Consider the following 13,636-nt stretch of genomic DNA (forward strand, 5'->3'; position numbering starts at 1 on the left):
TAAGGTATAGAGTGTAGGGTATAGAGTGTAGGGTATAGAGTGTAAGGTACAGAATGTAGGGTATAGAGTGTAGGGTATAGAGTGTAGGGTATAGAGTGTAAGGTATAGAGTGTAGGGTATAGAGTGTAGAGAGTAGGGTATAGAGTGTAGCGTGTAGGGTATAGAGTGTAGGGTATAGAGTGTAGGGTATAGAGTGTAGAGTATAGAGTGTAGGGTATAGAGTGTAGGGTATGGAGTGTAGGGTATAGAGTGTAGGGTATAGAGTGTAGAGTGTAGGGTATAGAGTGTAGGGTATAGAGTGTAGGGTATAGAGTGTATGGTATAGAGTGTAGGGTATAGAGTGTAGAGTGTAGGGTATAGAGTGTAGAGTATATAGTGTAGAGTATAGCGTGTAAGGTATAGAGTGTAGGGTATAGAGTGTAGGGTATAGATTGTAGGGTATAGAGTGTAGGGTCTAGGGTATAGAGTGTAGGGTATAGAGTGTAGGGTATAGAGTGTAGGGTATATAGTGTAGGGTATCGAGTGTATGGTATAGAGTGTAGAGTGTAGGGTATAGAGTGTAGGGTATAGAGTGTAGGGTATAGAGTGTAGAGTGTAGGGTATAGAGTGTAGGGTATAGAGTGTAGGGTATAGAGTGTATGGTATAGAGTGTAGGGTACAGAGTGTAGGGTATAGAGTGTAGAGTGTAGGGTATAGAGTGTAGGGTATAGAGTGTAAGGTATAGAGTGTAAGGTATAGAGTGTAGGGTATATATTGTAGGGTGTAGAGTGTAGGGTATAGTGTGTAGGGTATAGAGTGTAGGGTATAGGGTATAGAGTGTAGGGTATAGAGTTGTAGGGTATAGAGTGTAGGGTATAGAGTGTAGGGTATAAAGTGTAGAGTGTAGGGTATAGAGTGTAGGGTATAGAGTGTAGGGTATATAGTGTATGGTATAGAGTGTAGGGTATATAGTGTATGGTATAGAGTGTAGGGTATAGAGTGTAGGGTATAGAGTGTAGGGTATAAAGTGTAAAGTGTAGGGTATAGAGTGTTGGGTGTAGAGTGTAGGGTATAGAGTGTAGAATATAGAGTGTAGGGTATAGAGTGTAGCGTGTAGGGTATAGAGTGTAGGGTACAGAGTATAGGGTATAGAGTGTAGGGCATAGAGTGTAGGGTATAGAGTGTAGCGTGTAGGGTATAGAGTGTAGGGTGTAGATTGTAGGGTATAGATTGTAGGGTATAGAGTGTAGGTTATAGAGTGTAGAGTGTAGGGTGTAGAGTGTAGAGTGTAGGGTATAGAGTGTAGGGTATATATTGCAGGGTATAGAGTGTAGGGTATAGAGTGTAGGGTATAGAGTGTAGATTGTAGGGTATAGAGTGAATGGTAAAGAGGGTAGGGTATAGAGTGTAGGGTATAGAGTGTAGAGTGTAGTGTATAGAGTGTAGAGTGTAGCGTATAGAGTGTAGGGTATAGAGTGTAGAGTGTAGGGTATAGAGTGTAGGGTATAGAGTGTAGGGTGTAGAGTGTAGGGTATAGAGTGTAGAGTGTAGGGTATAGAGTGTAGGGTATAGCGTGTAGGGTATATAGTGTAGAATGTAGGGTATAGAGTGTAGGGTATAGATTGTAGGGTGTTGAGTGTAGGGTATAGTGTGTAGGGTATAGAGTGTAGGGTATAGGGTATAGAATGTAGGGTATAGAGTGTAGGGTATAGAGTGTAGGGTATAGAGTGTAGGGAATAGATTGTAGGGTATAAAGTGTAGAGTGTAGGGTATAGAGTGTGGGGTATAGAGTGTAGTGTGTAGGGTGTAGAGTGTAGGGTATAGAGTGTAAGGTATAGAGTGTAGGGTATATAGTGTATGGTATAGAGTGTAGGGTATAGAGTGTAGGGTACAGAGTATAGGGTACAGAGTATAGGGTACAAAGTGTAGGGTATAGAGTGAAGAGTGTAGGGTATAGAGTGTAGGGTATAGAGTGTAGAGTGTAGGGTATAGAGTGTAGGGTATAGAGTGTAGGGTATAGAGTGTAGGGTACAGAATGTAGGGTATAGAGTGCAGGGTATAGAGTGTAGGGTATAGAGTGTAAGGTATAGAGTGTAGGGTATAGAGTGTATGGTATAGAGTGTAGGGTATAGAGTGTAGGGTATAGAGTGTAGAGTGTAGGATACAGAGTGTAGAGTGTAGGGTATAGAGTGTAGGGTATAGAGTGTATGGTATAGAGTGTAGGGTATAGAGTGTAGAGTGTAGGGTATAGAGTGTAGGGTATAGAGTGTAGAGAGTAGGGTATAGAGTGTAGAGTGTAGGGTATAGAGTGTAGGGTATAGAGTGTAGGGTATAGAGTGTAGAGTGTAGGGTATAGAGTGTAGGGTGTAGAGTGTAGGGTATAGAGTGTAGGGTATAGAGTGGAGAGTGTAGGGTATAGTGTGTAGGGTATAGAGTGTAGGATATAGAGTGTATGGTATAGAGTGTAGAGTGTAGGGTATAGAGTGTAGGGTATAGAGTGTAGAATGTAGGGTATAGAGTGTAGGGTATAGCATGTAGATTGTAGGGTATAGAGTGTAGGGTACAGAGTGTAGGTTACAGAGAGCAGGGTATAGAGAGTGGGGTATAGAGTGTAGGGTATAGAGTGTAGGGTATAGATTGTATAGTGTAGGGTATAGAGTGTAGAGTATAGAGTGTAGAGTGTAGGGTATAGAGTGTAGGGTATAGAGTGTAGGGTATAGAGTGTAGGGTATAGATTGTAGGGTATAGAGTGTAGGGTATAGAGTGTAGAGTGTAGGGTATAGAGTATAGTGTGTAGAGTGTAGGGTATTGAGTGTAGGGTATAGAGAGTGGGGAATAGAGTGTAGGGTATAGAGTGTGGGGTATAGAGTGTAGAGTGTATAGTGTAGGGTATAGAGTGTAGGGTATAGAGTGTAGGGTATAAAGTGTAGGATGTAGGGTATAGATTGTAGAGTGTAGGGTATAGAGTGTAGGGTATATAGTGTATGGTATGGAGTGTATGTTATAGAGTGTAGGGTATAGAGTGTAGAGTGTAGGGTATAGAGTGTAGGGTATAAAGTGTAGGTTGTAAGGTATAGAGTGTAGGGTATAGAGTGTAGGGTATAGAGTGTAAGGTACAGAATGTAGGGTATAGAGTGTAGGGTATAGAGTGTAGGGTATAGAGTGTAGGGTATAGAGTGTAGGGTATAGAGTGTAGAGTGTAGGATACAGAGTGTAGAGTGTAGGGTATAGAGTGTAGGGTATAGAGTGTATGGTATAGAGTGTAGGGTATAGAGTGTAGAGTGTAGGGTATAGAGTGTAGAGAGTAGGGTATAGAGTGTAGAGTGTAGGGTATAGAGTGTAGGGTATAGAGTGTAGGGTATAGAGTGTAGGGTATAGAGTGTAGAGTGTAGAGTGTAGGGTATAGAGTGTAGGGTATAGAGTGTAGGGTATAGAGTGTAGGGTATAGAGTGTAGAGTGTAGGGTATAGAGTGTAGGGTATAGAGTGTAGGGTATAGAGTGTATGGTATAGAGTGTATGGTATAGAGTGTAGAGTGTAGGGTATAGAGTGTAGGGTATATAGTGTAGAGTATAGAGTGTAAGATATAGAGTGTAGGGTATAGAGTGTAGGGTATAGAGTGTAGGGTATAGAGTGTAGGGTCTAGGGTATAGAGTGTAGGGTATAGAGTGTAGGGTATAGAGTGTAGGGTATATAGTGTAGGGTATAGAGTGTATTGTATAGAGTGTAGAGTGTAGGGTATAGAGTGTAGGGTATAGAGTGTAGGGTATAGAGTGTAGAGTGTAGGGTATAGAGTGTAGGGTATAGAGTGTAGGGTATAGAGTGTATGGTATAGAGTGTAGGGTACAGAGTGTAGGGTATAGAGTGTAGAGTGTAGGGTATAGAGTGTAGGGTATAGAGTGTAAGGTATAGAGTGTAAGGTATAGAGTGTAGGGTATATATTGTAGGGTGTAGAGTGTAGGGTATAGAGTGTAGGGTATAGGGTATAGAGTGTAGGGTATAGAGTTGTAGGGTATAGAGTGTAGGGTATAGAGTGTAGGGTATAAAGTGTAGAGTGTAGGGTATAGAGTGTAGGGTATAGAGTGTAGGGTATATAGTGTATGGTATAGAGTGTAGGGTATATAGTGTATGGTATAGAGTGTAGGGTATAGAGTGTAGGGTATAGAGTGTAGGGTATAAAGTGTAGAGTGTAGGGTATAGAGTGTTGGGTGTAGAGTGTAGGGTATAGAGTGTAGGGTATAGAGTGTAGGGTATAGAGTGTAGCGTGTAGGGTATAGAGTGTAGGGTACAGAGTATAGGGTATAGAGTGTAGGGCATAGTAACATAGTAACATAGTTAGTAAGGCCGAAAAAAGACATTTGTCCATCCAGTTCAGCCTATATTCCATCATAATAAATACCCAGATCTACGTCCTTCTACAGAACCTAATAATTGTATGATACAATATTGTTCTGCTCCAGGAAGACATCCAGGCCTCTCTTGAACCCCTCGACTGAGTTCGCCATCACCACCTCCTCAGGCAAGCAATTCCAGATTCTCACTGCCCTAACAGTAAAGAATCCTCTTCTATGTTGGTGGAAAAACCTTCTCTCCTCCAGACGCAAAGAATGCCCCCTTGTGCCCGTCACCTTCCTTGGTATAAACAGATCCTCAGCGAGATATTTGTATTGTCCCCTTATATACTTATACATGGTTATTAGATCGCCCCTCAGTCGTCTTTTTTCTAGGAGTATAGAGTATAGGAGTATAGAGTGTAGGGTATAGAGTGTAGCGTGTAGGGTATAGAGTGTAGGGTACAGAGTATAGGGTATAGAGTATAGGGTACAGAGTGTAGGGTACAAAGTGTAGAGTGTGGGGTATAGAGTGTAGGGTATAGAGTGTAGAGTGTAGGGTATAGAGTGTAGGGTATAGAGTGTAGGGTGTAGATTGTAGGGTATAGATTGTAGGGTATAGAGTGTAGGGTATAGAGTGTAGAGTGTAGGGTGTAGAGTGTAGGGTATAGAGTGTAGGGTGTAGAGTGTAGGGTATAGAGTGTAGGGTATAGAGTGTAGGGTATAGAGTGTAGATTGTAGGGTATAGAGTGTAGGGTATAGAGTGTAGGGTGTAGAGTGTAGGGTATAGAGTGTAGGGTATAGAGTGTAGGATATAGAGTGTAGGATATAGAGTGTAGAGTGCAGAGTGTAGGGTATAGAGTGTAGGGTATAGATTGTGAGGTATAGAGTGTAGGGTATAGAGTGTAGAGTGTAGGGTATAGAGTGTAGAGTGTAGGGTATAGAGTGTAGGGTATAGAGTGTAGGGTATAGAGTGTATGGTATAGAGTGTAGGGTATAGATTGTAGGGTGTAGAGTGCAGGGTGTAGAGTGTAAGGTATAGAGTGTTGGGTATAGAGTGTAGGGTATAGTGTGTAGGGTATAGAGTGTAGGGTATAGGGTATAGAGTGTAGGGTATAGAGTGTAGGGTATAGAGTGTAGGGTATAAAGTGTAGAGTGTAGGGTATAGAGTGTAGGGTATAGAGTGTGGGGTATAGAGTGTGGGGTATAGAGTGTAGAGTGTAGGGTGTAGAGTGTAGGGTATAGAATGCAAGGTATAGAGTGTAGGGTATAGAGTGTATGGTATAGAGTGTAGGGTATAGAGTGTAGGGTGTAGAGTGTAGGGTATAGAGTGCAGGGTATAGAGTGTAGGGTATAGAGTGTTGAGTGTAGGGTATAGAGTGTAGGGTATAGAGTGTAGGGTACAGAGTGTAGGGTACAGAGTGTAGGGTATAGAGTGTAGAGTGTAGGATATAGAGTGTAGGGTATAGAGTGTAGAGAGTAGGGATTAGAGTGTAGGGTATAGAGTGTAGGGTGTAGAGTGTAGGGTATAGAGTGTAGGGTATAGAGTGGAGAATGTAGGGTATAGTGTGTAGGGTATAGAGTGTAGGGTATAGAGTGTATGGTATAGAGTGTAGGGTATAGAGTGTAGGGTATAGAGTGTAGGGTATAGAGTGTAGAATGTAGGGTATATCGTGTAGGGTATAGCATGTAGATTGTAGGGTATAGAGTGTAGGGTACAGAGTGTAGGTTACAGAGAGTAGGGTATAGAGAGTGGGGTATAGAGTGTAGGGTATAGAGTGTAGGGTATAGATTGTATAGTGTAGGGTATAGAGTGTAGAGCAGTGGTTCCCAACCTTTCTAATGCCGTGACCCCGCAATACAGTTCCTCATGTTGCGGTGACCCCCAACCCAAAAAATAATTTTGGTGGCTACTTTAAAACTGTAATTTTATTAGTTATGATTCGGAATGTAAATATCTGATATGCATTATGTATTGTATTCTCATTGCTACAAATCAAACATAATAAATAATCACAAATACAATTACCGTATATACTCGAGGAGGCTGCGGCACCACTATACCAAGACCAATAATATCACACAGGAAGAAACACCACCACACCATGACCAGACCACATAGGGACCAAATAATACTATATACAAGGGACAAATACCGCCTCACCATGACCAGATCACATATTACCACCACTTGGTGACCAAATAGCACATACAAGGGACAAATACCACAACACCATTTCCAGACCACATATTATCACCACATAGTGACTGAATACTACAATACTGATCAGTAATAAAAAAAAACACAATACTATCACCATAAGTGCCATTATACACAGGAGATCTGTACTTAGTATGCAGTGTCTGTGTAGAGAGGTAATACAGAGATCACTGGTGACATTATACACAGGACCTCTATATAGTATACAGTGTATAGTGTCAGTGTATAGGTAACACTGACTCACCAGTGACGTCTCTAGGTGAAGTCCTTCATCTTTCATCCAGCACAGACCGCCATCATTTCTTCTAGCCAGGACTCGTTTCTGCAGGAAATAACACAGTTATCTCGAGCTCCGCTTGTAGAACACATTACTTAATTTTTAACAACTTCTACATTACACCACGAAGAAAAAAAGGCGATATAGTGTCACTCTGCACAGTAACAGGACCGCCCCCCATTTAAAACAGTATACTCAAAAAATAAAATAAATACATCACTGCAGTAATAATATCCCTTAATTAGCCCCTATGGTAATAATATTCCCCACCCTGGCACCGTTTATCTCATTCCTGGCTCCAGCCATATGTTCTCGCATCCTGCCCTCATGAGTATCCATTCTACCCCATATGATCTCCCCATCCTGCCCCATCAGTCTCCATCGTATCCATCCTGCTCCATGTCTTTCATTCTGCCCCGTGTCTCCAATCATGCCCCGTATCTACATTCTGCCCATGCCTCAAGTCCTGCCCCCAGTGTGTCCAGCAATCTGCCCCAGTGTGTCCAGCAATCTGCCCCAGTGTGTCCAGCAATCTGCCCCAGTGTGTCCAGCATATTACCCCCAGGTTGTCCAGCAATCTGCCCCAGTGTGTCCAGCATATTACCCCCAGTGTGTCCAGCAATCTGCCCCAGTATGTCCAGCATTGCCCCAGTGTGTCCAGAAATCTGCCCCAGGGTCTCCAGCATTGCCCCAGTGTGTCCAGCATTGCCCCAGTGTGTCCAGCATTGCCCCAGTGTGTCCAGCATTGCCGCCAGTGTGTCCAGCAATCTGCCCCAGTGTCCAGCATTGCCCCAGCGTGTCCAGCAAATTGCCCCAGTGTCCAGCATTGCCCCAGTGTCCAGAAATCTGCCCCAGTGTCCAGCATTGCCCAGTGTGTCCAGAAATCTGCCCCAGTCTGTCCAGAAATCTGCCCCAGTGTCCAGCATTGCCCCAGTGTCCAGAAATCTGTCCCAGGGTCTCCAGCATTGCCCAGTGTGTCCAGAAATCTGCCCCAGGGTCTCCAGCATTGCCCAGTGTGTCCAGCACTCTGCCCCCAGTGTGCCGAGCAATCTGCCCCAGGGTCTCCAGCATTGCCCAGTGTGTCCAGCACTCTGCCCCCAGTGTGCCCAGCAATCTGCCCCAGGGTCTCCAGCATTGCCCCAGTGTCCAGCATTGCCCCAGTGTGTCCAGCATTGCCCCAGTGTGTCCAGCATTGCCGCCAGTGTGTCCAGCAATCTGCCCCTGTGTCCAGCATTGCCCCAGCGTGTCCAGCAATCTGCCCCAGTGTCCAGCATTGCCCCAGTGTCCAGAAATCTGCCCCAGTGTCCAGCATTGCCCAGTGTGTCCAGAAATCTGCCCCAGTGTCCAGCATTGCCCAGTGTGTCCAGAAATCTGCCCCAGTCTGTCCAGAAATCTGCCCCAGTGTCCAGCATTGTCCAGTGTGTCCAGAAATCTGCCCCAGTCTGTCCAGAAATCTGCCCCAGTCTGTCCAGAAATCTGCCCCAGTCTGTCCAGAAATCTGCCCCAGGGTCTCCAGCATTGCCCAGTGTGTCCAGCACTCTGCCCCCAGTGTGCCCAGCAATCTGCCCCAGGGTCTCCAGCATTGCCCCAGTGTGTCCAGCATTGCCCCAGTGTGTCCAGCATTGCCGCCAGTGTGTCCAGCAATCTGCCCGTGTCCAGCATTGCCCCAGCGTGTCCAGCAATCTGCCCCAGTGTCCAGCATTGCCCCAGTGTCCAGAAATCTGCCCCAGTGTCCAGCATTGCCCAGTGTGTCCAGAAATCTGCCCGTCTGTTCAGAAATCTGCCCCAGTCTGTTCAGAAATCTGCCCCAGTGTCCAGCATTGCCCAGTGTGTCCAGAAATCTGCCCCAGTCTGTCCAGAAATCTGCCCCAGTGTCCAGCATTGCCCAGTGTGTCCAGAAATCTGCCCCAGTCTGTCCAGAAATCTGCCCCAGTCTGTCCAGAAATCTGCCCCAGGGTCTCCAGCATTGCCCAGTGTGTCCAGCACTCTGCCCCCAGTGTGCCCAGCAATCTGCCCCAGGGTCTCCAGCATTGCCCCAGTGTGTCCAGCATTGCCCCAGTGTGTCCAGCATTGCCGCCAGTGTGTCCAGCAATCTGCCCCTGTGTCCAGCATTGCCCCAGCGTGTCCAGCAATCTGCCCCAGTGTCCAGCATTGCCCCAGTGTCCAGAAATCTGCCCCAGTGTCCAGCATTGCCCAGTGTGTCCAGAAATCTGCCCGTCTGTCGAGAAATCTGCCCCAGTCTGTCCAGAAATCTGCCCCAGTGTCCAGCATTGCCCAGTGTGTCCAGAAATCTGCCCCAGTCTGTCCAGAAATCTGCCCCAGTGTCCAGCATTGCCCAGTGTGTCCAGAAATCTGCCCCAGTCTGTCCAGAAATCTGCCCCAGTCTGTCCAGAAATCTGCCCCAGGGTCTCCAGCATTGCCCCCAGACAGACATAAAGAAAAAAAAAAAAAAAGTAAAATCCTCACCTCTCCCGTTCCCAGTGCAGGTCCGGTGCAGTCAGCGTCTCTCCGGCTCTGCAACGCTCAGGACAGAGAGGCAGAGCGCGCAGTGATGACGTCATCGCACCCTCTGCCCTGAGACATCGCAGAGTCAGAGGGCGCTGAAGACGCTGGCTGAAGCTACCGCGCAGCCGCAGGAACCAGGAGAGGTGAGTATTAGCGCTGGCACCGGGAAAAGGGGGCGGGCGCCCGAAGACTTAAAGGGCCCACGGTTTTTATTTTTCCTCCTCCTTCTGCAGCGCCGGCCGACCCGCCCCCCGCAGTGTGCCGCCCGGGGCGGCCAGCCCCCCCGCACCCCCCTTCCTACGCCACTGGGAAGGTGGATGGGGAGGTGAGAGAGGTGGCGACCCCTGTGGTTTGGTCGTTCGACCCCCCTCGGGGTCGCGACCCCCAGGTTGAGAACCGCTGGTGTAGAGTATAGAGTGTAGAGTGTAGGGTATAGAGTGTAGGGTATAGAGTGTAGGGTATAGAGTGTAGGGTATAGATTGTAGGGTATAGAGTGTAGAGTGTAGGGTATAGAGTATAGTGTGTAGAGTGTAGGGTATAGAGTGTAGGGTATAGAGAGTGGGGAATAGAGTGTAGGGTATAGAGTGTTGGGTACAGAGTGTAGAGTGTATAGTGTAGGGTATAGAGTGTAGGGTATAGAGTGTAGGGTATAAAGTGTAGGATGTAGGGTATAGATTGTAGGGTGTAGGGTATAGAGTGTAGGGTATAGAGTGTAGGATGTAGGGTATAGATTGTAGGGTGTAGGGTATAGAGTGTAGGGTATAAAGTGTAGGTTGTAAGGTATAGAGTGTAGGGTATAGAGTGTAGGGTATAGAGTGTAAGGTACAGAATGTAGGGTATAGAGTGTAGGGTATAGAGTGTAGGGTATAGAGTGTAAGGTATAGAGTGTAGGGTATAGAGTGTAGAGTGTAGGATACAGAGTGTAGAGTGTAGGGTATAGAGTGTAGGGTATAGAGTGTATGGTATAGAGTGTAGGGTATAGAGTGTAGAGTGTAGGGTATAGAGTGTAGAGAGTAGGGTATAGAGTGTAGAGTGTAGGGTATAGAGTGTAGGGTATAGAGTGTAGGGTATAGAGTGTAGGGTATAGAGTGTAGGGTATAGAGTGTAGAGTGTAGAGTGTAGGGTATAGAGTGTAGGGTATAGAGTGTAGGGTATAGAGTGTAGAGTGTAGGGTATAGAGTGTAGGGTATAGAGTGTAGGGTATAGAGTGTAGGGTATAGAGTGTAGGGTATAGAGTGTAGGGTATAGAGTGTAGAGTGTAGGGTATAGAGTGTAGGGTATAGAGTGTAGGGTATAGAGTGTAGGGTATAAAGTGTAGGATGTAGGGTATAGATTGTAGGGTGTAGGGTATAGAGTGTAGGGTATAGAGTGTAGGATGTAGGGTATAGATTGTAGGGTGTAGGGTATAGAGTGTAGGGTATAAAGTGTAGGTTGTAAGGTATAGAGTGTAGGGTATAGAGTGTAGGGTATAGAGTGTAAGGTACAGAATGTAGGGTATAGAGTGTAGGGTATAGAGTGTAGGGTATAGAGTGTAAGGTATAGAGTGTAGGGTATAGAGTGTAGAGTGTAGGATACAGAGTGTAGAGTGTAGGGTATAGAGTGTAGGGTATAGAGTGTATGGTATAGAGTGTAGGGTATAGAGTGTAGAGTGTAGGGTATAGAGTGTAGAGAGTAGGGTATAGAGTGTAGAGTGTAGGGTATAGAGTGTAGGGTATAGAGTGTAGGGTATAGAGTGTAGGGTATAGAGTGTAGGGTATAGAGTGTAGAGTGTAGAGTGTAGGGTATAGAGTGTAGGGTATAGAGTGTAGGGTATAGAGTGTAGGGTATAGAGTGTAGAGTGTAGGGTATAGAGTGTAGGGTATAGAGTGTAGGGTATAGAGTGTAGGGTATAGAGTGTAGGGTATAGAGTGTAGGGTATAGAGTGTAGAGTGTAGGGTATAGAGTGTAGGGTATAGAGTGTAGGGTATAGAGTGTAGAGTGTAGGGTATAGAGTGTAGGGTATAGAGTGTAGGGTATAGAGTGTATGGTATAGAGTGTAGGGTATAGAGTGTAGAGTGTAGGGTATAGAGTGTAGGGTATATAGTGTAGAGTATAGAGTGTAAGGTATAGAGTGTAGGGTATAGAGTGTAGGGTATAGATTGTAGAGTATAGAGTGTAGGGTCTAGGGTATAGAGTGTAGGGTATAGAGTGTAGGGTATAGAGTGTAGGGTATAGAGTGTAGGGTATAGAGTGTAAGGTATAGAGTGTAGGGTATAGAGTGTAGAGTGTAGGATACAGAGTGTAGAGTGTAGGGTATAGAGTGTAGGGTATAGAGTGTATGGTATAGAGTGTAGGGTATAGAGTGTAGAGTGTAGGGTATAGAGTGTAGAGAGTAGGGTATAGAGTGTAGAATGTAGGGTATAGAGTGTAGGGTATAGAGTGTAGGGTATAGAGTGTAGAGTGTAGAGTGTAGGGTATAGAGTGTAGGGTATAGAGTGTAGGGTATAGAGTGTAGGGTATAGAGTGTAGAGTGTAGGGTATAGAGTGTAGGGTATAGAGTGTAGGGTATAGAGTGTAGGGTATAGAGTGTAGGGTATAGAGTGTAGAGTGTAGGGTATAGAGTGTAGGGTATAGAGTGTAGGGTATAGAGTGTAGGGTATAGAGTGTAGAGTGTAGGGTATAGAGTGTAGGGTATAGAGTGTATGGTATAGAGTGTAGGGTATAGAGTGTAGAGTGTAGGGTATAGAGTGTAGGGTATATAGTGTAGAGTATAGAGTGTAAGGTATAGAGTGTAGGGTATAGAGTGTAGGGTATAGATTGTAGGGTATAGAGTGTAGGGTCTAGGGTATAGAGTGTAGGGTATAGAGTGTAGGGTATAGAGAGTGGGGAATAGAGTGTAGGGTATAGAGTGTGGGGTACAGAGTGTAGAGTGTATAGTGTAGGGTACAGAGTGTAGGGTATAGAGTGTAAGGTATAAAGTGTAGGATGTAGGGTATAGATTGTAGGGTGTAGGGTATAGAGTGTAGATTGTAGGGTATAGAGTGAATGGTAAAGAGGGTAGGGTATAGAGTGTAGGGTATAGAGTGTAGAGTGTAGTGTATAGAGTGTAGAGTGTAGCGTATAGAGTGTAGGGTATAGAGTGTAGAGTGTAGGGTATAGAGTGTAGGGTATAGAGTGTAGGGTGTAGAGTGTAGGGTATAGAGTGTAGAGTGTAGGGTATAGAGTGTAGGGTATAGCGTGTAGGGTATATAGTGTAGAATGTAGGGTATAGAGTGTAGGGTATAGATTGTAGGGTGTTGAGTGTAGGGTATAGTGTGTAGGGTATAGAGTGTAGGGTATAGGGTATAGAATGTAGGGTATAGAGTGTAGGGTATAGAGTGTAGGGTATAGAGTGTAGGGAATAGATTGTAGGGTATAAAGTGTAGAGTGTAGGGTATAGAGTGTGGGGTATAGAGTGTAGTGTGTAGGGTGTAGAGTGTAGGGTATAGAGTGTAAGGTATAGAGTGTAGGGTATATAGTGTATGGTATAGAGTGTAGGGTATAGAGTGTAGGGTACAGAGTATAGGGTACAGAGTATAGGGTACAAAGTGTAGGGTATAGAGTGAAGAGTGTAGGGTATAGAGTGTAGGGTATAGAGTGTAGAGTGTAGGGTATAGAGTGTAGGGTATAGAGTGTAGGGTATAGAGTGTAGGGTACAGAATGTAGGGTATAGAGTGCAGGGTATAGAGTGTAGGGTATAGAGTGTAAGGTATAGAGTGTAGGGTATAGAGTGTATGGTATAGAGTGTAGGGTATAGAGTGTAGGGTATAGAGTGTAGAGTGTAGGATACAGAGTGTAGAGTGTAGGGTATAGAGTGTAGGGTATAGAGTGTATGGTATAGAGTGTAGGGTATAGAGTGTAGAGTGTAGGGTATAGAGTGTAGGGTATAGAGTGTAGAGAGTAGGGTATAGAGTGTAGAGTGTAGGGTATAGAGTGTAGGGTATAGAGTGTAGGGTATAGAGTGTAGAGTGTAGGGTATAGAGTGTAGGGTGTAGAGTGTAGGGTATAGAGTGTAGGGTATAGAGTGGAGAGTGTAGGGTATAGTGTGTAGGGTATAGAGTGTAGGATATAGAGTGTATGGTATAGAGTGTAGAGTGTAGGGTATAGAGTGTAGGGTATAGAGTGTAGAATGTAGGGTATAGAGTGTAGGGTATAGCATGTAGATTGTAGGGTATAGAGTGTAGGGTACAGAGTGTAGGTTACAGAGAGCAGGGTATAGAGAGTGGGGTATAGAGTGTAGGGTATAGAGTGTAGGGTATAGATTGTATAGTGTAGGGTATAGAGTGTAGAGTATAGAGTGTAGAGTG

This window comes from Ranitomeya imitator, chromosome 8 (assembly GCF_032444005.1).
Source record: "Ranitomeya imitator isolate aRanImi1 chromosome 8, aRanImi1.pri, whole genome shotgun sequence".
Lineage (NCBI taxonomy): Eukaryota > Metazoa > Chordata > Amphibia > Anura > Dendrobatidae > Ranitomeya > Ranitomeya imitator.